At 43.7% G+C, this 23186-nt stretch overlaps 1 protein-coding gene across 1 annotated transcript in view; it reads right to left on the bottom strand.

The window, feature by feature from the left end:
• CLOCK (clock circadian regulator) overlaps positions 1 to 23186 on the bottom strand; it is an 89249-nt gene that overhangs the window by 53707 nt on the left and 12356 nt on the right. The window contains exon 3 of the mRNA XM_065405772.1: positions 15146 to 15204. The gene's annotated coding sequence lies outside the window, so the exon portion shown is untranslated. The remainder of the gene's footprint in view (positions 1 to 15145; positions 15205 to 23186) is intronic.

Below are 23186 nucleotides of genomic sequence, written 5' to 3'. Positions count from 1 at the left end.
TTTTTTCTGTCATCATATTATTATCGCAAGCACGTCGAGTCTGTTATACACTCAAGCCTAGGATTCTTTTGGTATTATTTCTCTTTAGGTATTTCCTTCTCAACTAATATCTGTATTTTTGGATTATTCAATAGATGCATGTATGCCTCACTCTTTTTGGGTAATTTATTTTTGTTATTCCCTGTTCATGGGCTTTTCTGTGGGATTTATCACCATGATGTCTGAGTACCTCACACACACTGAGTTTATCTTCACAACACCCTTGCGAGGGAGGTTGGTAGATATTATTTTCCTTATTTCAGATGGGGAGTTGAGGTACAAAGAGTTTAAGTTCCCAATCCTGCACTAGGCTTCACATGGGAAAAGGCATCTGCTATAGATAACATGCCCAAGGTCAGAGAAGAAATCAGTAGCACAGCTAGCAATAGAACCCAAAATGTCCTAAGTTTCAGTCCAGTGCTTTAATCACAAACCCATCTTTTCTTCCCTTCTTAGGCCTCTGTGTATTATCTCTGTCCTCACTTTTGTTTTTAACATCTCCCAATTAACTGTATTTTCAGATGATATTTAGTGTGCTTCCAGATCATTAAGATATTAAATGAAACTGGCTTTAAACATTGATCCTCACAGCATACCAATGAACACTTCCCCTCCTCCCAGCTCAATACAATGAAGAACCATAAATAAAAGACAATCAATAATGAGTATAAGCCTAATGATGTTGAAACAGTTTGATGATACATTTCAAAAGTTAGGGTTTAACAGCCTGATTTGGGGAATCAATTGCCTTTCTTTTCTAGTCTCAACTAAATTACTTCCTCAATCCTGGCTTGTATATTCACTCTTCCTTACCTTTGATCTTCCCTTCTTCCCCATATTCAATAAATAACCAAAAAACCAAACAAAGCCTAATATGCCAGACATACTGCTTGCAAATTCTCAAACTTTATTCTCTACTTCAAAGAGTGCTGTAATTTTGGAGAGTATGCACTACATTCTTAATGTGTAAAAAAGCTGGTTGAATCCTTACTTTAGCAGCAAACCTAAACTCAGAGTCAACTAGTCTCAACTTCCTGCTATTAATTTTTTCTTATGTGAGCCATATCAAGCTAGATACATTCTCATGTAACAAGGCAAAACCATTCCACTTTATTTTTTCCCATTTCCTTCAAATAAACTGAAGATGCATGCAAATGACAGTAACTATTTGCAGCAGTTCAAAATGGGAGAAACACCATATGTAGATACCCAAAGTTACCCATGTTCAAACAATTGATCAGTAATAGTCCCAGGGAAAAAAGTATGTGCAAAGCAACAAATGTCTTCTGCAAGATGGATACAAGTTAACAGGCGTTGGTGTTTATTTGACATCGGAAGTGCTAAACACAAAAGAAACACGCCCCTTTATAAAATCCTAATTACTTTCTCTTGAAAACGTCTCAGAGTTAACAAGATTATAAAGGATGGAATTTTCAAATATTAATGCACTTAGGTTTTTCATTTATATGACGCTAATAGCATTGAGACCGCTCATCAGCTTGCAGGCACCCATACTCAAGACATAGTGCTTTAGCAATTTCAGATATTTAAACACTTTAAAATGCTGGTCACATTTTCCCCTGAAGATTAACATTTTAATGTATCTGACCAAAGAGAAAAGAGATTTTAAATGTTTTATTCTTGTATTAATATTTAAAAACATAGAAGAATTTTCACTAAAAAATTAGCTCAAATTATTGAACAATTTCTTCCTAAAAGTAGTAAACTGTCAAAGAACTGTAGAGATAGAGAATAAAACTTTTTTTAAAATGTAAATTATTTCTGCGCTCAATCCTCCTCAGTCTGATTAGCAGAAGCATTCAAAACATATCTTTGAGTCTAGGTCAGTATTGCTTTTATCTTTGCAAGTTGTCTCATCTTTCCAGGAACAATCCAAAAGGGTCTAGCAATTTTACACCAATCTGAACCTTCAAGGTCTACACACACAACAAAAACCCACTAAAACTTACAGTGTTTCTTGAACAAGTGAGATAATGACAGCCTTGGCAGGACTAGGTTCTTTTACAAATAATTTAACATTTATACTGTCATCAACATAACTGCACTAGGGTAGATCCCTGTGACGTTATTGACATGAATTGTGACCGTATAGATCATTGTTGCAACCAGGGTCCTATGGTTGCACCAGGTCTTGTACAGAGGAGGTCAAGTGGGATGTCTATGGAAAGGTTGTAGTTTGCTCGTTATGATTGTGCTGTCTGTATGTGTGTATCATGTTTGTATTTGAAGTTATGAATATTGGCTATGTACTTGTATCTCAATGTGTTTGATTCTAAGTAGCCTCAGTGAAGCATTTGGTCAGCTTCTTGAAAAAGGACTATTCTCAGTAAGTGCCCAATCAAGAAACACTTAACTGACATTGGATTTTGGGAGACGCCAATCCCCATCTGAGCTTTCCTGGGAACGTTCAAACTAACATGTAAACAATGGCGTCGGCCTGCAACAAGCTGAATCATTCATGGACATGTGACTTGTCTGGTGGCTACAAACTCCATCTTGTTGCTGTGATTTTGCACAGGAGAACAAAGGGGTTTCCGCCCACAAGAGAAAGAATATAAAAGGCCCTGGAAATCCCTCCATTTTGTCTTCAGCTGGCTCAAGAGATGGCCTCTCCATCCCAAAGAGATACCTGAAAGAAACTGGGACAAAGGACTATAACTAAGGGGGTGTGAGTGATTGCTGGACCCAGACTAGGAAGGGGTCCAGTCTGTGAAAGAAGCTATTAGAACATCTCTGGGGGTGAGATTTCATCTATAATCAGTTTCTTAATGTATTAGGCTTAGACTTACGTGTTTTGTTTTATTTTGCTTGGTAACTTACTTTGTTCTGTCTGTTATTACTTGGAACCACTTAAATCCTACTTTTTATATTTAATAAAATCACTTTTGCTTATTAATTAGTGCAGAGTAAGTAATTAATACCTGGGGGTAGGGTGACCAGATGTCCCGATTTTATAGAGACAGTCCCGATTTTTGGGTCTTTTTCTTATATAGGCTCCTATTACCCCCCACCTCCTGTCCTGATTTTTCACTCTTGCTGTCTGGTCACACTACCTGGGGGGAGCAAACAGCTGTACATATCTCTCTATCAGTGTTATAGAGGGTGGACAATTTATGAGTTTACCCTGTATAAGCTTTACTTTTACAGAGTAAAACAGATTTATTTGGGGTTTGGATCCCATTGGGAACTGGGTACCTGGGTGCTGAAGACAGGAGTACCTGCTAAGCCGTTTTCAGTTAAATCTGCAGCTTTGGGGGCGTAGGTCAGACCCTGGGTCTGTGTTGCAGCAGATTAGTGTATCTGGCTCAACAAGACAGGGTTCTGAAATCTTGTACTTAGATCTCTAGAAAGCCTGTGACAAGGTCCGTCACCAAAGGCTCTTATGTAAATTAAGTTGTCATGGGATAAGAGGGAAGATCCTTTCATGGATTGAGAACCGGTTAAAAGACAGGGAACAAAGGGTAGGAATAAATGATAAATTTTCAGAATGGAGAGGGGTAACTAGCGGTGTGCCCCAAGGGTCAGTCCAAGGACCAATCCTATTCAACTTATTCATAAATCATCTGGTGAATGGGGTAAAAAGTGAGGTGGCAAAATTTGCAGATGATACTAAACTGCTCAAGATAGTTAAGACCAAAGCAGACTGTGAAGAACTTCAAAAAGATCTCACAAAACTAAGTGATTGGGCAACAAAATGGCAAATGAAATTTAATGTGGATAAATGTAAAGTAATGCACATTGGGAAAAATAACCCCAACTATACATACAATATGATGGGGGCTGATCTAGCTACAACGAATCAGGAAAAAGATCTTGGAGTCATCATGGTTAGTTCTCTGAAGACGTCCATGCAGTGTGCAGCAACAGTCAAAAAAGCAAACAGGATGTTAGGAATCATTAAAAAGGGGATAGAGAATAAGACGGAGAATATCTTATTGCCCTTATATAAATCCATGGTACGCCCAATTTTGAATACTGCATATAGATGTGGTCTCCTCATCTCAAAAAAGATATACTGGGCTTTAGAAAAGGTTCAGAGAAGGACAACTAAAATGATTAGGGGTTTGGAACGGGTCCCATATGAGGAGAGATTAAAGAGGCTAGGACTTTTCAGCTTGGAAAAGAGGAGACTAAGGGGGGAATATGATAGAGGTATATAAAATCATGAGTGATGTGGAGAAAGTGAATAAGGAAAAGTTATTTACTTGGTCCCATAATATAAGAACTAGGAGCCACCAAATGAAATTAATTGGCAGCAGGTTTAAAACAAATAAAAGGAAGTTCTTCTTCACACAGCGCACAGTCAACTTGTGGAACTCCTTGCCTGAGGAGGTTGTGAAGGCTAGAACTATAACAGGGTTTAAAAGAGAACTGGATAAATTCATGGAGGTTAAGTCCATTAATGGCTATTAACCAGGATGGGTAAGGAATGGTGTCTCTAGCCTCTGTTTGTCAGAGGGTGGTGATGGACGGCAGGAGAGAGATCACTTGATCATTACCTGTTAGGTTCACTCCCTCTGGGGCACCTGGCATTGGCCACTGTCGGTAGACAGGAAACTGGGCTGGATGGACCTTTGGTCTGACCCAGGAAAGCCAGTCTTATGTTCTTAAGTCCCAAGTCAGCAGAGAAAACGGGCTCAGAGGTAGTCTCAGCACATCAGGTGACAGTCCCAAGGGGGTTTCTGTGACCGAACCCATCACACCCCACTCCAGGTGTTAAAAAGGTGTTAAAAAGCTCCTCTGGGCACAATCAGCCCCAACCCATTGTAACTGTGAAGCCTGTCAAGTCTGGAGAGGGTGGGTCCTTAAAAAGGTGGATCCCTGCTCAGTTTGGGGCAGCACTCTGAGGGTATGTCTACACTGCAATTAGACACCTACAGCTGACCCATGCTAGCTGACTCACACTTGCAGGGCTTGGGCTGCGGGCTGTTTAATTGCAGTGTAGACATTCCAGCTCAGGCTGCAGCCCAAACTCTGGGACCTTCCAACCTCACAGGGTCCTAGAACCTTGGCTCCAGTGCCAGCCCAGACATCTACACCACAGTTAAACAGCCCTGAAGCCCGAGCCCCATGAACCCGAGTCAGTTGGCATGGGCCAGTCGTGGGTTTTTAATTGCCGTGTAGACATACCCTGAAGGAATAGGGCTGTAACTCAGAGCTCCCTAGCCCTCAGAAGAAGGGGTTTCTGACTGGGGAAACACTTGAGAGCCTTGACCACCCAGGCTGACTCAGAAAGGAAAGGAGCCAGTTCTTCTTTCTTTGGCTTTCTGAAGGCCCTAGATTCTGCCTGTTGTGGGCTGCAGATGCCTCCTGACTTCTTCATTTGGACTTCTTTACTCCCACCTCCCAGCCACCAAATGACCTGCACCACACAGCCAGAGGCTTGTGCTCCAGACTCCAAGACAAGAGTGGTGCTGCCCACACTCTCCTTCCCAGGAGTGCTAGAGATCTATAACTTACTATGGTAACTAATGCTGCTTAGTTATCAAATGAAAAATAAAAACAAAACATACATTGTTTTGCCCATTTTAACAAATTGTTTATGAACTTGGGGAGAAAAAAAAAAAAGACGCTCTAGTGCCTCCATGTTTTGGAGCAGGGACTTGAAATTTGGTAAGGGGAAGGTTGCTCAGGTATCAGGAATATAAGTTCTGCTGTTCTCGTGGGGAAAAAAAAAAACCAAATTTGGCCAAGTCATAAGCTTCTGAAAAATCTCAGTTAACACAAGCTCAGTAGAAACTTGTTCAAGTTTGGCAGCTAAGTTTTCCAAAGATTCTGTCTCCACTGAGCATGCTCCAGCCTCTCAGCTGACCAGACTCTGTATGTGCCATCCCCACAAAGTACCTGAGCATATTCCATCTCAGAGAAGCAGGGGTGGAGCAAGACCTTCCCTTCAGTTGCTGCTCTGGGCCCACTGTGATGCCAGGCACCAAAATTAAGAGCAGGGAGACTCTCTCTCCTGTGGCCTTAATACGCCCTTTTCTGGAACCCAGACAGTGAGGAGGAGGAACCAGCCTGACTTAGGGTACATCTACACTGCAGCTTGGAGTGTGCATCCCAGCGCAGTACATAGACAAGCACTAGCTCTGCTTGAGCTAGTATGCTAAAAATAGCAGCTTGGAGGGGGGGGGGGTAGCACAGGCAATGGCTCAGACTAGCTTCCCGAGTATACTCCCAGGGAGTCAGGGCAGGTTTGTACTCAAGTGGCTAGCCTGAGCTGCTGCCTGTGCTACCACTGGCTACACTGTTTCTACCATGCTAGTTTGAGCAGAGCTAGTGCATGTCTGGTTGCCCATGCTGGGAAGCACATTTCCAGCTGCAGTGTAGACATACCCTTGGACTGTACAGGGGAACATGGGAAAGGGGGTGTTGCAGGAACCAGAAGGTGGAGATGTGGGGAAATAGAGCAGGGGTGCCTTCTTTTTAATAGCCAGAGCTGTGAATCTGAAGGCCCCAAAATAAACCCTCCAACAGAGATCTGTTATGCTAACTACCCTTACACAAAGCAGTACAGGCCAGGGCCCAGGCCAGGGCCTGAACTAGACTAGACTGCACAATTCTCTGCCAAACTCGGTCAAGAGTCATGACCAGAGGAGGGGGGGGGGCAAGGAGGGAAAGAATAAAAGAATAAAAAAAAGCCCCAGCAGCAGCACTAATGAAATATGTTCATGACTAATGAAATATAATAACCACTTGTGTGAAGCAATAGGTAACTTTAGCTAAATGCAATTTCTTAACTCATGCAGCTTCTCCTTTGGGTGATCTGTGACCCACTCCGTGATTCCAGCTATCTGCAAAAATAGCCAATCATAGATCCTCTTTAGGCGTCCCATGGAAACCCCCCCCCCCAATCTTTAACCAAAAGACCCCAGAAAATAACGTGTCTTGAGAAATGTACCCAAACTGGTGCCAAGTACCACCCCTGGGGAAAACCACCAAGCGCCCCTCTACCCAAATAAACACCCAATTCTCGGAAAATAATGAGGAAGGTACCAGGGGAGAAGGGGGAGGGGGGACTGACCCCGACCCTAGTTTCTTAACTCGCGGTTTAGGGGAGGGACTGACCCCGACCCTAGTTTCTTAACTCGCGGTTTAGGGGAGGGACTGACCCCAACCCTAATTTCTTAACTCATGACGTATTGTTTGTACTTTGCTTGCAGTTTAATGAAATAAAAGCCGCCTGCAAGCGGTCCTCGGGGTGTTAGTCTTCGGACTGTACCCCAGTGCACTGGTATGTATGTCAATAAACTGGCCTCAGGCTTGAGTCTTTGAACTAAAATCACTGCGTGGGTGTCTTTGACCACAACAATTTGGGGGCTCGTCCGGGTTCACTCAACGTCCCAACGGTCCGGAGGACCGTGGACCGCTTCCACACCGATCCCAGGCGCCAGGTAAGAAACCCTTGTCTCTATTTGGGCTTCGGTGAGGAGCTGCCCATAGGCTCTGGGTTCAGGTAAGGACGCGCTGTGATCCGAACCTTTTAAGGCTAGACTCATTTGCCTGACGCCTGTTCGTTTTGTGTGTGTCCGTTCTGTAACTTGTCTGTTTAAATTCTTACATCATGCTGCGCTATCTCTATCATTGTTTACTTAGCTTGGGGTGGGGGCGTAGGGAACTGTCTGTTTTGTGGTGTGTATACGAGGGTCTTAGACCCGACGGTTTCTTTGGGACAGCCTCGGTGAAATTACTGGGACATCCGTCTGGCAGTTAAACACTTTTAGAGTGCCAGCCCAGTATAAAAACAAGTTTCGGATGACAGGAGATTATTCAGGCAGGAACAGAGGCTAAGTAGACTGTGTGGTCTCTCCGGAACATAAAGGAAACCGTTACTAACCACGAGAACAAGGAGTACGCCAAGCTCCTATGCTTTGCTTTTTAAGCTTTCTACTTTGTCTTAGTCAGCTTTGTGGCTATCGCCCTTTGGGGAGTGGCTCCCCCAGAGGGTGAACGACAGGCTGCTGAGGAACCCCGGGAAGGTGGACCCCATAGTGAGTAGGGGCGTAATCCCCTGGACCTACAGGACGCAGGTGGACCCCTTAGTAAGGAGGGGCGTAATCCCCTGGACCCTACAGGAGGTAGGGCGGAATCCAGGTGGACCCCATAGTGGAGGGGGGGCGGAATCCACTCCCTGGACTCTACAGGAAGTAGGGCGTAATCCAGGAAGTCCCGGAGCAGCCGAAGGGGCCGGAGTGGCTCCCACCAGCAATAGGCTGTGTGGACTGGTGAGATCTGCGGCCCACGGGGGGATTGGCAGTAGGACTGTTATAGCAAAGATCCCGAAGTGTGGTTGTGATTGTGGGTCGTAAGGTGGTCCAGGGACTTGCTGCAAGCGGGGTAAGGTACAGAAATAGCAGAGACCCCCGCTTTGGGTGAGTAAGTCCCTATCCTTTCTATCCGTTAAGACGATTGTGTCCCTCCTTGCTCGGAGAGCGGGGAGGCCCCGGGAAACCGTCCACGTACTCCTAGGCAGTAGAGCAACCCATCCCGTTCTCTTGAAGGCGGGCCGGTGCTCTCTGCTGGGGGAGGGGTGTACGGGGACCACCTCCTTGCTCGGAGAGCGGGGAGGCCCCAGGGAATCCGCCCGCGTACTCCTAGGTAGTAGAGTATCCCATCCTGTTCTCTTGAAGGCAGGCCAGTGCTCTCTACTGGGGGAGGGGTGTACGGGGACCAAGCCTTTCCTAATCTTCTGTGTGGTTGGCCTACGACCGAAACCCTTCCCCAAATCTTCCTTTGGGAGCATGGACTCGTGTATGGAGTGAGCTCCCTCCCCTTGCTGTGTTTGAAGGGGAGCCCCTGGAAATCGTTTGCCAAAACCTGGGGCAACAGAGCATCCTACCCCGCTCCTCTCAGAGGCGGACTGGTAACTCATTGCCGGACAGGGTGCATGCAAGGACCTCCCTTATAAATCCTCCCCAGTGGCGTGAATGTTGGGGGGATTGGCCTCACCCCGAGCAATAGAGGCTAGGAAAATTGCTCTCGCCTGGAAACGAGACCCCAAGGCTTACTGCAGTGTTCTAGTGTTGATGTGTTGTTTAACCACTCTAAGTATAATAGCAATTGCTTTGTTAAATAATTAATCCTCTCCTACAAGGGGGGTTAGCAAAAGCCCACCCTCCTTGCTGAATTGATAGTAAAACAATGCCTGTGCCCATGAAAAGAAGGATTGGGCCCAAACGGGCAGGCAACCGCAGTTTAAGGAAGTTGGGGGGGTGGGGGTGGGGTGGGGGGGGTTAACTCTGTAATTGCTGGTGGAAATTAAGTAATTGCAGAGTTGGCTTCTTACTTTCTTTCTTTTAGAATAGTAATTGCTTGAATAATGGCATAAGCGGTAAAACTATGAATAAATGTTAAAAAAAGAAATTCTTGGTTTCTTTGCAGCCATTCCTTTGGGAGTGTCTGTAAATAATCCAGGCAAAAGGTTATTAAGGTAAAATCATTTGACTATAAAAAAGTTAGTTGAATTTGTTAAGAAACACTCCTGGTGTGTATAATTTTTTGTTTATAAGTTTAAGATAAGTTAATGTTGTTTTCTAGTGTTGTTTAATTTTGGTATTTAGCATTTAATCCTTAAAGTAACTTAATGCTTTACAAAATTTAAATTGTTTTAAATAAAGACCAAAGTTGTGGCTGCAGCAGGGTAGTCAAAGCCAGGAGAATGGAAAATTTTAAATCTGTTTTGGTAACAAATAGCAAGTAAAAGCTAATATCAACTAAAAAGCCACAAATAGAAATCTTGAAGTGTTGCTGGGTACACCTTATACCCTGATCACCTTTGGCGCTCCCTGGACGGTTGCGCCTCAGGTGCTCTGGCCCAATTTGCTCGTGTGCATCACCGGATGACTGTGCACCGTTGATTGCTGCAGTTAGATGGGACTTTTCCTCTGTGGCTCAGCATTACTGCCAGCAACGTAGTGATTGGGCGGGCAGCACTTTTTCCTCTTTAAAAACTTTTTTTAAATATTTGAATTAATTTATTCAGGTGTTTGAATGTTACAGGCATTTGCCTTTTTTACAGGAAAATACATTACTATGTGTTAGTTTTGGTGGTGTGTTTTCTTGTGGAAGGGGGCAGGTGCAGAGGCTTGGGCGGAGGTTTTACAACAGTTTTTGCATTGGTAAAATAAGTCATGCGGGGGCTGTTGTGGGGCTTTTGTTTAAAGATTTTGTATCACAATCTGGCATATCTGAACTGATTATAAAAAAGCTATGTGCAGCTTCACAAATCCAGTATGGCCAAATGACCTTTAAAGGCCACTCCCAATCAAAAGACCAGATTCAGCCCTCAATTTTTTTTTTTTTTTTTTTTTAACCAGGGCACCAAATGCAACTACCAGCAGTGCCCTGCTGGCCCTGGCTCAAATAAACAGTTGTTTAATAAATTATACAATAGTCAGGCACTAACGAAATGTGTTAGTTTTTTTTTTAATATACAGTAGTCCTGCCACTCACTGAAACCAGAAAACTGGGTCTACATAAAGGTCCATCCGCAAAGAACTGCCCTGGCCCCATGCTAAGGGACCCTTGTCCGCTGACAAATCCACTAAGCCTTTGGATCTTGCTAAGAAAACAACTTCTCCACCTGAGGCCATAATAAAGCCTCCAAATCCCGGCTCGACATGGTTGCCCATCGTTATAATCCCCACTCCCCAGCTACTCCCCCTCATATCTTCTCCAATTCCCATACAAATCTGTCTGGCTGTAGCGTCAGAGAAATTCAAGTTTTAAACCAGCAAATGTGGTATAGCACACCCTACCGACGAAATTATCGTTTCCAATGGTGGATTGTGCTAAATGCTACTGTAGGAACTATTATTTTCTCCTTTCCCCTCTCTGCTTTCCAAATGACTACCCAGTACCCTAATTGTTCTCAGGGAGCGGCCATTCGACTGGCCCGGCTTGTGCAGTAGGAAAGTTTTTATCGGGGAGGGGGAGGCTTGGTGGAGGGGGCCTTGCATGGCCTAACTGGAGCGGCTGCTATTTGGAACATAGACAAAGCCCAGGTCCATGAAGAACGCCTGGGAAATTTAGAAAGGGCATCGGGCCTTATTACTGAGGCAGGACTCACTAACACCCAATCAGATATAAAAACTCTCCATACCTTATCAGGGTTGGAAACAACAACCCAAACCCTCTTAACAAGGTTAATAAACACCCTCGTTTTAACAGGAAAAGACACTGGGTGGGATTTAGCGTGCAGCCAAATGCAAGACTTCTTTAACAACCTTTTGGCAAAAATGCGAACCGATGTTTTAAATCAGCGGTTGCCTGAAACCCTTACCACCGCGGTAGGAGTGCCATCCAAGCTATGGAAGTGGAGGCATACCTGGACCCTATCTGATTGGGCCTGCAACTCCTCGACATGCTCCTTCCATGCTTCGGGACCGGTAAATGGCACCTGGGCTCCAGTGCACTTACTTGTGCCAGAACCCTGGGCGAATTGTCTATGGGACTGGGTTATCCACCGGCAGGTATGGGAAGTTAAACAACCCCATGAACCTAACCGTTTCATCACCACTCCCTATGATTTCGCTGCTCAACATATCTGGGTGGGTATCGGAACCTTGTGGTCATTATGGCCCTTGGAATCCCCACAGCTATTTTGCCTCCGCAAATTGTATCCTGGAGAAGTGGTTAACGTTTTTAATTTGTCATGTTGGGAAGGAGAAGCGATAGGTAAAGATCCAGAGGGAAAATTACTATTTAGTAGGAACCATGGATGTGCCCGGCCATCGAACCCCCACATCCCTATCCCCTTTCACCTTAACTTAACCACTGCACAAGGAAGCCGCTTTATTGTATGGCCTGCTAATCCTCAGGTTTATGTAATCCTCCATCCAAGTGTTCCTTTTACATTTGATTGGACTTCCCCTATCCCTAACCGCTTCCTAAACCTCACTTCTCTACTCCCTCTGCTAACTTATCTCACCTGCAAGACCAAATGCATGTAATAGAAATAGAATATAACAAAGAGGCCAAAGCCTTCCAAACTGCTTATCGAGTACATACCTTATGCTCCTCCCACGACATTGCGTGCTTTGCCTCTAAGGAAATCGCCCAAGTTGCACCCAGTTGGCTAACCTCTTCTGCCCTTCACATTCTATTTTGGATTGTTCTAGCAATTTGTTGCGGATTAATGTTGGCTGTTGCTTGTTGTCTATGTAAATTTTGCCGTTTGCCCCGGCTCCCGGTTCAGCCCCGACCACCACCGGAAGCCCTTTTTATTTTCACAGATGTTCCCCACCCCACACTATATTGTCCCTCAGATCCGGAAATCGACCACCTTAGTGTCATTTCTAAATCCGAATACTGTCCTATGGCCCCTTTGTTTAATGATAGTAGTGATGCCTATAGGGCATCAGAGGAGGGAAATTGTGGGGAAATAGAGCAGGGGGGCCTTCTTTTTAATAGCCAGAGCTGTGAATCTGAAGGCCCCAAAATAAACCCTCCAACAGAGATCTGTTATGCTAACTACCCTTACACAAAGCAGTACAGGCCAGGGCCCAGGCCAAGGCCTGAACTAGACTAGACTGCACAATTCTCTGCCAAACTCGGTCAAGGGTCATGACCAGAGGAGGGGGGGGGCAAGGAGGGAAAGAAAAGAATAAAAAAAAGCCCCAGCAGCAGCACTAATAAAATATGTTCATGACTAATGAAATATAATAACCACTTGTGTGAAGCAATAGATAACTTTAGCTAAATGCAATTTCTTAACTCATGCAGCTTCTCCTTTGGGTGATCTGTGACCCACTCTGTGATTCCAGCTATCTGCAAAAATAGCCAATCATAGATCCTCTTTAGGCGTCCCATGGAAACCCCCCCCCCCCCAATCTTTAACCAAAAGACCCCGGAAAATAACGTGTCTTGAGAAATGTACCCAAACTGGTGCCAAGTACCACCCCTGGGGAAAACCACCAAGCGCCCCTCTACCCAAATAAACACCCAATTCTCGGAAAATAATGAGGAAGGTACCAGGGGAGAAGGGGGAGGGGGGACTGACCCTGACCCTAGTTTCTTAACTCGCGGTTTAGGGGAGGGACTGACCCCAACCCTAATTTCTTAACTCATGACGTATTGTTTGTACTTTGCTTGCGGTTTAATGAAATAAAAGCCGCCTGCGAGCGGTCCTTGGGGTGTCAGTCTTCGGACTGCACCCCAGTGCACTGGTATGTATGTCAATAAACTGGCCTCAGGCTTGAGTCTTTGAACTAAAATCACTGCGTGGGTGTCTTTGACCACTACAGAGAGAAGCAGAAGAAGAGAGGTATGGATAGAAGCAAAGGGAGGGGAGGTTTGGGAGGGGGTAATGGGGCAGAGGGGTCAGGAGCTGGGGACATGTGGGAAGAAGGTAGCAATGGAGAAAGAAGGAAGAGGGCACCAAGCACACTCTTCTCCAATGCCTGGGATTGAACCTGGAAATCTGGAGTCCACGTTATCTTTGCTGTGAAACCCACTGGCAAAGTATGTGTGTCATCCCCATTTAGTGCCACATAGAGGATAGTATCCTATTGTTACTACTTACTGTTAGCAGTCTGTGCTGGTAATCTAAAGGCTCAAACCTTCCTGATGGCCCAACGTGGGGAGGGAGGGGTCAATACAGTTCCATATGACAATTAGGTGTGTGGGGGAGGGGTTGCTTTTTTTTTTTTTTTTTTTTTTTTTAAAGACTTAGGAAGTTTCATAATAACCTCTACGTTAAAAGAATGTAAAGGATGCAAAGTCAAGCACACGATTTTCTTAACCCTCTATCCGTGCTCGGTTTCAGAGCCACTCAAGAGTTCCTATGTGATGCTAAGCACCCAATTTTTTACAAACACATTAACTCATTTAATACCACAACTCAGATAGTGCTAGTAGCCTCATATTACCATCTTTGCTTACCAGAAGCACAGTATAAGAGAGCCTTCCAAGTATTCTAAATTAGAGATCTGTAGCTCCCATTTTCTTCCTTCCCGCATGTAGAAAATTAGCTTGGTGTCTTTTTAGGGGTGTGTGTGTGTGTGTGTGTGAGAGAGAGAAGAACTTACTGAGGGAAAGCTAAATAGATTTAAATGAGTTCTGTATTTAGTTCTGAAAGTAATCAGTTTCACATTCATTCTTCCCTGTTTAATAATTTCATCATTTCAGTGGAACATATCAATCAGGGAACTCAGATAGCTAGGGCCAGTCTCAGAAGGCTTTGAGTATCAGGACACAAACCTGGAACTGAACTCTATATTCAATGGGGAGCCTATGCAGAAAGCAGAACATTTATGCAATGTGTACACACTGACATGAGCTGCTATCTCTACTTAGTAACAGGTCAGCCTGAGCTTTGCATATTTTAATAATATGTTCAGTATATATTTTTATATGGTATTCATCTACATAAAGGACACCACTATGGGGCTATGTACATGCAATGAAAGGATGCATTAATCCTAAGGCTAGTGGAGAACTCTGGCAATGTAATTTGTAAGGTTCTTGAAATGTAGTTAGATTCTACAAGAACAGAATAGTAGATGCATTCTGCATCACTCAAGTACAGTATTAGACTGTGCTATTGAAGGAACCTAAGACTTAATCTGAAACTTGATTATTCCATTTGTGGAAATGCAAACATATGTAAATAAAGGCCTGTTAATGGGATTCTTTTACAGTGGCTGAGGTTTTTAAATCTCTAGGATTGTACATTGTTAACATTGCTTCTGATGCTTAACTCTTTGTATGCAGGTGAATCTCACACAACTGAATGGCTACCTAAGTGCTTGTGGAGAGTGGACAGTTTGCACTGCCTCCTCAGCTCTTCAGTCAGTGACAGCCTGAGAGAGTTTGGGCAGGGAATTGAATTGAGACTCCACTTTTATACCAACCTGCCCATCCAAATCATCACTGTGGAACCTCAGTTTTTTAGAATCAGCTCTCCTCTAATCACAAGGCTGGGAGGGGTGGGGAAGAAACAGTGAATAAACTCTGGGAAACCTACATTTAAAATATACTCAAGGAATAGAAAACACTGTGGCTCTATTATACACTTCTGTATTTGACCAGTTATAACTTATTATTGTTTCTTATGAAACTAACAAAATATGACAACATAAAAACTTACTTTTCTAAAACTCTGGTGGCTGTCACTGGATTCTTCCACTTCCCTCCCACTACAGCTACCTGTTATAAAAACAGGAAGTCATAGTTAAACAAAAACTTCAATAGCTGAAAATTTGACTCCCTAGCACCTGCAACTGGATAAAGCAAGGGAGAACTCCCCTTCTTGCTGTCACAAAACAAAAATGAAAATTGTTGCATTCAGGATAGCAAAGCTTAAGGTTATATTCTGTATTCCATCATAACCCCCTCATAACTTGCTCTGATGCAGGTTTCCACGTCAGGAATTTGCTCCCATGGGAACTGTATTTAAAGCAAAATGTTGGCCAGTTGCTTTCACCAGGCATTACACAGATGGTAAGCTATGAAATCCAGGGCACTTAGCTGACTGGTCAGTTCTTTACATTTTCTGGTTTTAAGTTAAACTGTGGAAGTTTGGGTGTATTACTCCCAGAGGCGTAGCGAGCGCCCTCCGTACCCTCCGACCGGAGGGGGCCCCGCAAGGAAGGGGGCCCCTAAAAGTGGCAAAATAAATACCTCATTCCAGTTTCTGCATTGTAAGGGGCCCCGCCCGGACATATGTTCGGAGGGGGCCACCGTTCGGAGGGGGCCACGTTCTTTGTTGTTACGGCCCTGATTACTCCAGTACTTTTTATTGGGAAATCTTAATAACTTGACTTTAAAGACACTGATTCCACAGTAATGGGTGCCTTTAAAATGCATGTAATCAATAAAGTAGTAATTTCTCAAATTTTTCTTGAAGATTGAAACTTTCCATGCTTGATTTTAGACCAGAAGAACAATATATCAAAATTAAAAGTAAAATTCCTAATGAGCTCTCATAGTTAGTCACATAGGGACTATCAGCCCTTATTCCTTCATACTGAAGCCTCAAGTATGTAATGCCTAATCATATTGACCACTGAGGGGCTGCAATAGCTACATTTAGTTTGCTGTTCAGTCCCTCTTAAGTCTTTCAGCAGTACTGATTTCCAGGTTTCTCATAAAATGACTTATTTCTACCACCATCACCCCAAAACTCACATACTGCTTGCATATTTCCAGTCTAAATATCCAGCTTAAAGCTTCTTCCCCAAATTTCTAACTTCCCAAGGCTGCTCTCTGTTACCTCTGTCCTCTCAAGTTCTCAACGTCTCCCAATTTAGCATCAGCAACTTTCAGTAGCATGCTGCTATCCTCTCTTTCCAGATCATTATTGAAGATATTAAAATTAGCAAAGCCAAACACTAAGATAACTACCAACTCTAACATGTTTGGGTTTAAAACAAAGTTGTATTAGACTATTTTACAGTTAATACGTTTTATTTTGGTAAACAGATTTGAATCCATTCCCTACTCTGCTTCCCAGTTTGCCAATTGAATCAAATAATCCAGCACTATAGAAGGTCCTGAAAATGCCTGAATCTCACATACTGTGTCAGTGGTCATTGCTATTTAAAAAATTAGAGGACGTAAGCATCCCACAAACAGGCATCCATACAGACAATATTTGGAGTTCGGCTCTCTAACAAGGGTCATCTGTATAGAAGGAAAAGTAGAAAAGTTTTCTTTTTAAAGAAATATGTATTTCTGCTCAGTAGAGTACATCTTCTCTTAAAACACTGTGAATGAGGTTTCAGTGATGCCACCAATAAAGTGCAGAGCCTGCTGTTACTCTACTTAACACTGGCAACAAAATAAAAAAAAAATCGGGACTCCAACCACTAGAGGATTTATTAGAAAATCATGAAAAAATTGTGTAAATTAGCTGTTGAGTCTATGTGCTAATTGATGAATAGCTTACTTAGGCCTTGTCTACACTACACAATTTTGTCAACAAATGTCAAGTTTAATCAACAAAAACATGGAGATGTACACACACTGCAATGCTCCTTCTGCCTACAAAACACTTTTGTTTTGCTGACAAAATAAAATCACCTCGACAAGAAGTGTTGAGCTTTTTGCTGCAAAGTTATATCGACAAAGTGTCAGTGTAGACACCACACTTGGTTATGTCACTATAAGTGGCCTACAGGAGATGTCCCACCATGCATATCCTGACCGCTCTGATCAGCAGTTCGAACTCAGAACACAGGCATCCACCCTCCCACTTTAAAGGCCCAGGGGAAATTCCAATTCCTGTTTGCTCGGTGTGGATGGCTCACATTGCATCTTCCCAATTGACAATGGTGGCTTCACACAGCAAACACTCTCCCACTTGGAGCACACCTGAGTTGTTGGATCTCCTGACACTGCGAGGAGAGGTAGCAGCACAGTCCCAGCTCTGCTCCAGCTGTAGGAACTCTGATACCTACAGGCAGATTTTTTGTGGCTTGTTGGATAAAGGCTATGAATGGGACACGTATCTGGATGACTGGAAAAAGGCAAATATAGTGCCCATCTTTAAAAAATGGAAGAAGGAGAATCCAGGGAACTATAGACCAGTCAGCCTCACCTCTGTCTCTGGAAAAATAATGGAGCAGGTGCTCAAGGAATCAATTCTGAAGCACTCGGAGGATAGAAAGGTGATCAGGAACAGTTAGCATGGATTCACCAAGGGCAAGTCATGCCTGACCAACCTGATTTTCTTCTATGATGAGATAACTGGCTCTGTGAATATGGGGAAAGCAGTGGACGTGATATACCTTGACTTTAGCAAAGCTTTTGATACAGTCTCCCACAGTATTCTTGCCAGCAAGTTAAAGAAATATGGATTGGATGAACGGACTATAAGGTGGATAAAAAGCTGGCTAGATTGTCGGGCTCAACGGGTAGTGATCAACGGCTCGATGTCTAGTTGGCAGCCGATATCAAGCAGAGTGCCCCAGGGGTCAGTCCTGGGGCCGGTTTTGGTCAACATCTTCATTAATGATCTGGATGATAGGATGGATTGCACCCTCAGCAAGTTCATAGATGACACTAAACTGGGGGGAAAGGTAGATAGGCTGGAGGGTAGGGATAGGATCCAGAGTGACCTAGAAAAATTGGAGGATTGGGCCAAAAGAAATCTGATGAGGTTCAACAAGGACAAGTGCAGAGTCTTGCACTTAGGATGGAAGAATCCCATGCACTTCTACAGGCTGGGGACCGACTGGCTAAGTGGCAGTTCTACAGAAAAGGACCTAGGGATTACAGTGGACAAGAAGCTGGATATGAGTCAACATTGTGCCCTTGTTGCCAAGAAGGCTAACAGCATATTGGGCTGCATTAGTAGGAGCATTGCCAGCAGATCGAGGGAAGTGATTATTCCCCTCTATTCGGCATTGGTGAGGCTACATCTGCAGTACTGTGTCCAGTTTTGGGGCCCCCCACTACAGAAAGGATGTGGACAAATTGGAGAGAGTCCAGTGGAGGGCAACGAAAATGATTAGGGGGCTGGGGCACATGACTTATGAGGAGAGGCTGAGGGAACTGGGCTTATTTAGTCTGCAGAAGAGAAGAGTGAGGGGGGATTTGATAGCAGCCTTCAACTACCTGAAGGGAGGTTCCAAAAAGGATGGAGCTAGGCTGTTCTCAGTGGTTGCAGATGACATAACAAGGAGAAATGGTCTCAAGTTGCAGTGGGGGAGGTCTAGGTTGAATATTAGGAAAAACTATTTCACTAGGAGGGTGGTGAAGCACTGGAATGGGTTACATAGGGAAGTGGTGGAATCTCTATCCTTTGAGGTTTTAAAGGCCCAGCTTGACAAAGCCCTGGCTGGGATGATTTAGTTGGGGTTGGACTAGATGACCTCCTGAGGTCTCTTCCAACCCTAATCTTCTATGATTCTATGATCAATGCTGTGCAAAGATATAGGAGCTAAGGCAGGCATATCAGAATGTAAGGGAGGCAAAACATCGCTCTGGTGCTGTGCTGAAGACCTGTTGCTCCTATAAGGAGCTGGATGCCATCTTTGGTGATGACCCCACTCCACCACCAAGAGCCTTGTGGATACTTCAGTGGGGCTGGAGGCAGTGGACAGTGGACTCAACCCAGAGGATGAAGTCGTGGAGGAGGAGGTCAAGTTGGAGGACAATGTGGAGCACACAGCAGGGCCATCTGGTAGCACAGCAAGTCAAGACCTCTTTTCTACTCCAGAGGGGTGTAGCCAGTCCCAGCAGTCAATTTCTTGGCACGCATGATGCAGGAGAGGAGAGCCTTGGTAAGTGATCTTTTTGAGTAGATGCTGCTCAGTTATATGAGGTAGAACTGTCCTTTGCTCTGTATATTCTAGAAGTGGATGAAGGGATAGAAATTTACAAGACTTCACATTCCCTTGTGCAGCTAAGCAGTGTGGCAGAACAGCGTGTTAATGTTCACTGAGATTTCACGGGAATACTCCAGAGAGATCTCTAGGAAACTTTCCTGCAGGTACTCCCAATCCTGTGCTGAAGGTTCCTTGGCAGAACCGCTTTGTTCCTTCCTTCATTGTAGGAAACTTTCCCACGCCAATCAGCAGTCACTTGTGCAGGGATTAAAGCAGCGCACAGGTGAGCAGCACATGGTCTGAAGCCGCACAAGTGCAGGAGATGCACACTTGCTTACCGTCACGAGTGAGATATTGGCTTCAATGACCCCTGCCTGTGGAAAATGGTGGTAGATTTTTACAATACTGTCCCTAATGGCCTGCAGTGATCCCCTTACCCTTTGCCTCATCTTGAGCCCTCAAACCTCCACCCTACCTCCCTGGGCCAAACTCACCATGTTTAGGAGGTTTGCTGAGATGTGTGCTCGTCAAGCGACAGAGAGAAAGTGATTCATATGTAAAAAGAGGTGTATTTTACTATAATGATTCAATGCTGTGTGTGAACTAACAATCATGCTTCTGTGTAGTTTCTTGTGCTTCTGCAGATGCGGCCTTCAGGGGAACCCCCTACACACCGGTGGAGTGTCTTTGCCAAATAAGGAAGCAATCAAGGTGGAGCAAGGAGGACATGTTCTGAGAGATGCTCCAATCCTCAGAGGCTGAAAAAAAGAGAATGCAGGGAGCGGAGAGAGACCTTGAAAGACAAATTTAAAATAGAATGGCAGGACAGAAAGGAGAGTGAGGAGCACACTGTAAAAGGGCCAGGAGCAGATGATAAGTGATGGAGGAGCAAACAGAGATGCTGAAGTCCCTAATCACACTCCAGGCAGAACACATGCGAGCTCACTCCCCCCTTCCCCCAGCAGTCAGACAATCCACCTCCATGCTCCACCCCAGGGGAAACTTTTCACCCTTAGCCTCAAAAATATTATGGAGTGTGCAGCAGGCTGCTATGACCACAGGAATATTTCCCTCATTTAGGTCTAACCTGCCATAAAGGCAGCACCAACACACTTTTAAACTGCAAAAGACACATTCTACGGTCATTCTGCACCTGCTTAGCCTATTGTTGAAGCACTCCTTGCTGCTGTCCCGGTTTCCCATGTAAGGCTTCATGAGCCATGGGATTAAGAGGTATGCTGGGTCTCCCAGGATCACTGTGGGCATTTCAACATCCCCCACTGGAATCTTCTGGTCTGGAAAGAAAGTCCCTGTTTGGAGCTTTCTATACAGGCCGGTGTTCCTGAAAATGCATACGTCATGCACCTTCCTGGACCACCCCACACTGATGTCAGTGAAACGCCTGCAGTGATCCACAAGTGCCTGCAATACCATAGAGAAGTACCCCTTTCTATTGATGTACTCCATCCCAAGATGGTCTGGGGCCAAAATTGTAATATGCACGCCACCTATTGCCCCGCGGCAGTCAGAGAATCCCATTGCTGCAAAGCCATCCAATATTTCACGCACATGGCCAAGAGTCACTGTCCTTTGTAGCAGGATGCAATTAATGGCCCTGCGCACTTGAATTACTGCAGTCCCAATGGTTGACTTCCTGACTCCAAACTGATTTGCGACCGAGTGGTAGCAGTCTAGTCTTCAGCTTCCACAAAGCGATCACCACCCGCTTCTCCACCGAGGGCAGCTCTCATTTTGGTGTCCTTGGGTCACAATGCTGGCGCAAGCTCTGCACAGTTCCTAGAAGGTGACTTTCTGCATCCTAAAGTTCTGCAGCCACTGCTTGTCATCCCAGACCTGCATAACAATGCAATCCCACCACTCAGTGCTTGTTTCCTGAGCCCAAAAGCGACAGTCCATCATGTTCAGCTACTCCGTGAAGGCCAAAAGTAATCTGGTCTTGTTTCTTTCCATGGCACACAGCAGGTCAGGAAACTCTGATTCCTGTTCAGATTTGGAGCTCATGATATACTGCATGACTTTATGTTCATAACACTGAACACAATATTAGAGAGCAATGTATGATCCATCCTTTCAGACAGAGATGGCAGGCGCACAGTAAACAGGGGATGTTGAAAAATGCTGTGAAACAGTCGGAAGCCCGTGGAATGCTGGGGCAGAAAGAACTGCATAATGGGACATTGAGCATGCACCCATGATGCACTGTGATTCTCTCCGCCTTCCCACAACTCCTAGCTGCAGAAGGTGGTGAGAAGCACAGTGGGATAGCTACCCAGTCCATTGCTCTCTCTGTCGATACTAGAGCACCAGCTGTGGACGCGCTCTGCCAACAGAAGGAGTGTTGTGTAAACATGCACAGGCGATGTAATTATACCGGTTTTTGATTGTTGGCTTAACTTGTGTCGACAAAACTCTGTAGTGTAGACAAGACCTTAAAATAAGCTATTAAGGAATGTTAGAATTTTATTTACACTTTCCAACAACATTACTCTTCATTTTCAATGGAGGCTTTTTCCTCTTCCAAGAAACTTTCTAATGTTAAAGCTTACTACAGTGTTTGCACACAACTATACTAATAATTGCTTTGTTACGGGTGGTTAGCCAAGTTGCTGCTCTCTATTTTAATGGCTATAAACAAAGTGTGATACAACTCTTTGCTTAACTTTTTGGCAAAATATAGTTATATTTTTACTTTATTCATGCATTGTTTTTGTTAGCTATGGTGCTGCAAATACATTATATTTTTCAGTTATACGTATTTTTGAAAAAATTAAATGTCTGATGCAAAGATGTTGTGATCCAAAAGAATCAAATATATTCATTACTCTACCACAGCTCTGCTGTTTACAGCAGAGTGATTTAAAACACGGCAATCTAAATTATTTAAACAACTTGACTTTTTTTAAAACCACTGGTTTAAAATCAGGTTGAGGATTTATAAAATTAATTTAAAGATCTCTGCCATTGCAACTTCGGACTAAAATTTTTAATAAACTAAATTATAAATGCTATTATTTTGAAAAAAAAAAATTCTCTACTAGTAGGGTCTCTTATTTGAATTTTATAAAACTGCTATGGGCAAAAAACAAAATACTGAAAATTAAAGCTCAGATCCTGCAAACATCTAAGCAGATACATAACTTTACTCATGCAAATTGACTTAAAATTAAACACGTGCATGAGTAGTCTTATTTAAGCACAAGCATTTGCAGCATCACAGGCTAAAGGTTTATTGAAAATTACTTTGTGGCATAAAATGTTATCACTTCAAAATAAAATTACTTCAGTGCAAACAATGAAAGGCTTGGACTTTCAGAATACTAACAAAATTACTATGAACTTATATATATACACGTACACACACACACCAGAGTTTAAAAACAATGCGCTTAACATGATGCTCCTATGCTCATATTTAGGCATTTGAGGCTGAGAGTTTCAAAGGCACCTAAATGACCTTCGGAGTACAAGTTCCATTGACTTCAACCCTGGTGGAGGACTAAAGTCCAGTTGAAGCATTTCAACTTTATTGACAAAGTTTGATGTGTTGGTTGCAAATATAGCAGGGGCTGTTTGTGTTGTTCGCACAGTAAAGATGGCAGTGAGGCCCTAGACTTGTTTTTTTCAGCACAGACAAGCATTTTAGATGTGAAATTTAGAAAAAAAATATATAAAATCTAAAGTCTGCCTAAAAATTAGGAAACTAAATAAACAAATATAAAATGTCTATTTTAGCAACTTAAAGACTATAAAATGGAAAGAAGCAAACCAATATTATGTAAATTACAATTACTTCAATTTTAAAAATTTAAATTAAAATCCATTATGTACACTTCAAAA

This window comes from Emys orbicularis, chromosome 5, assembly GCF_028017835.1.
Source record: "Emys orbicularis isolate rEmyOrb1 chromosome 5, rEmyOrb1.hap1, whole genome shotgun sequence".
NCBI classification, from domain to species: domain Eukaryota; kingdom Metazoa; phylum Chordata; order Testudines; family Emydidae; genus Emys; species Emys orbicularis.
The sequence above is the reverse complement of the archived record's forward strand: the minus strand, read 5'-3'. Positions and strand labels throughout refer to the sequence as shown.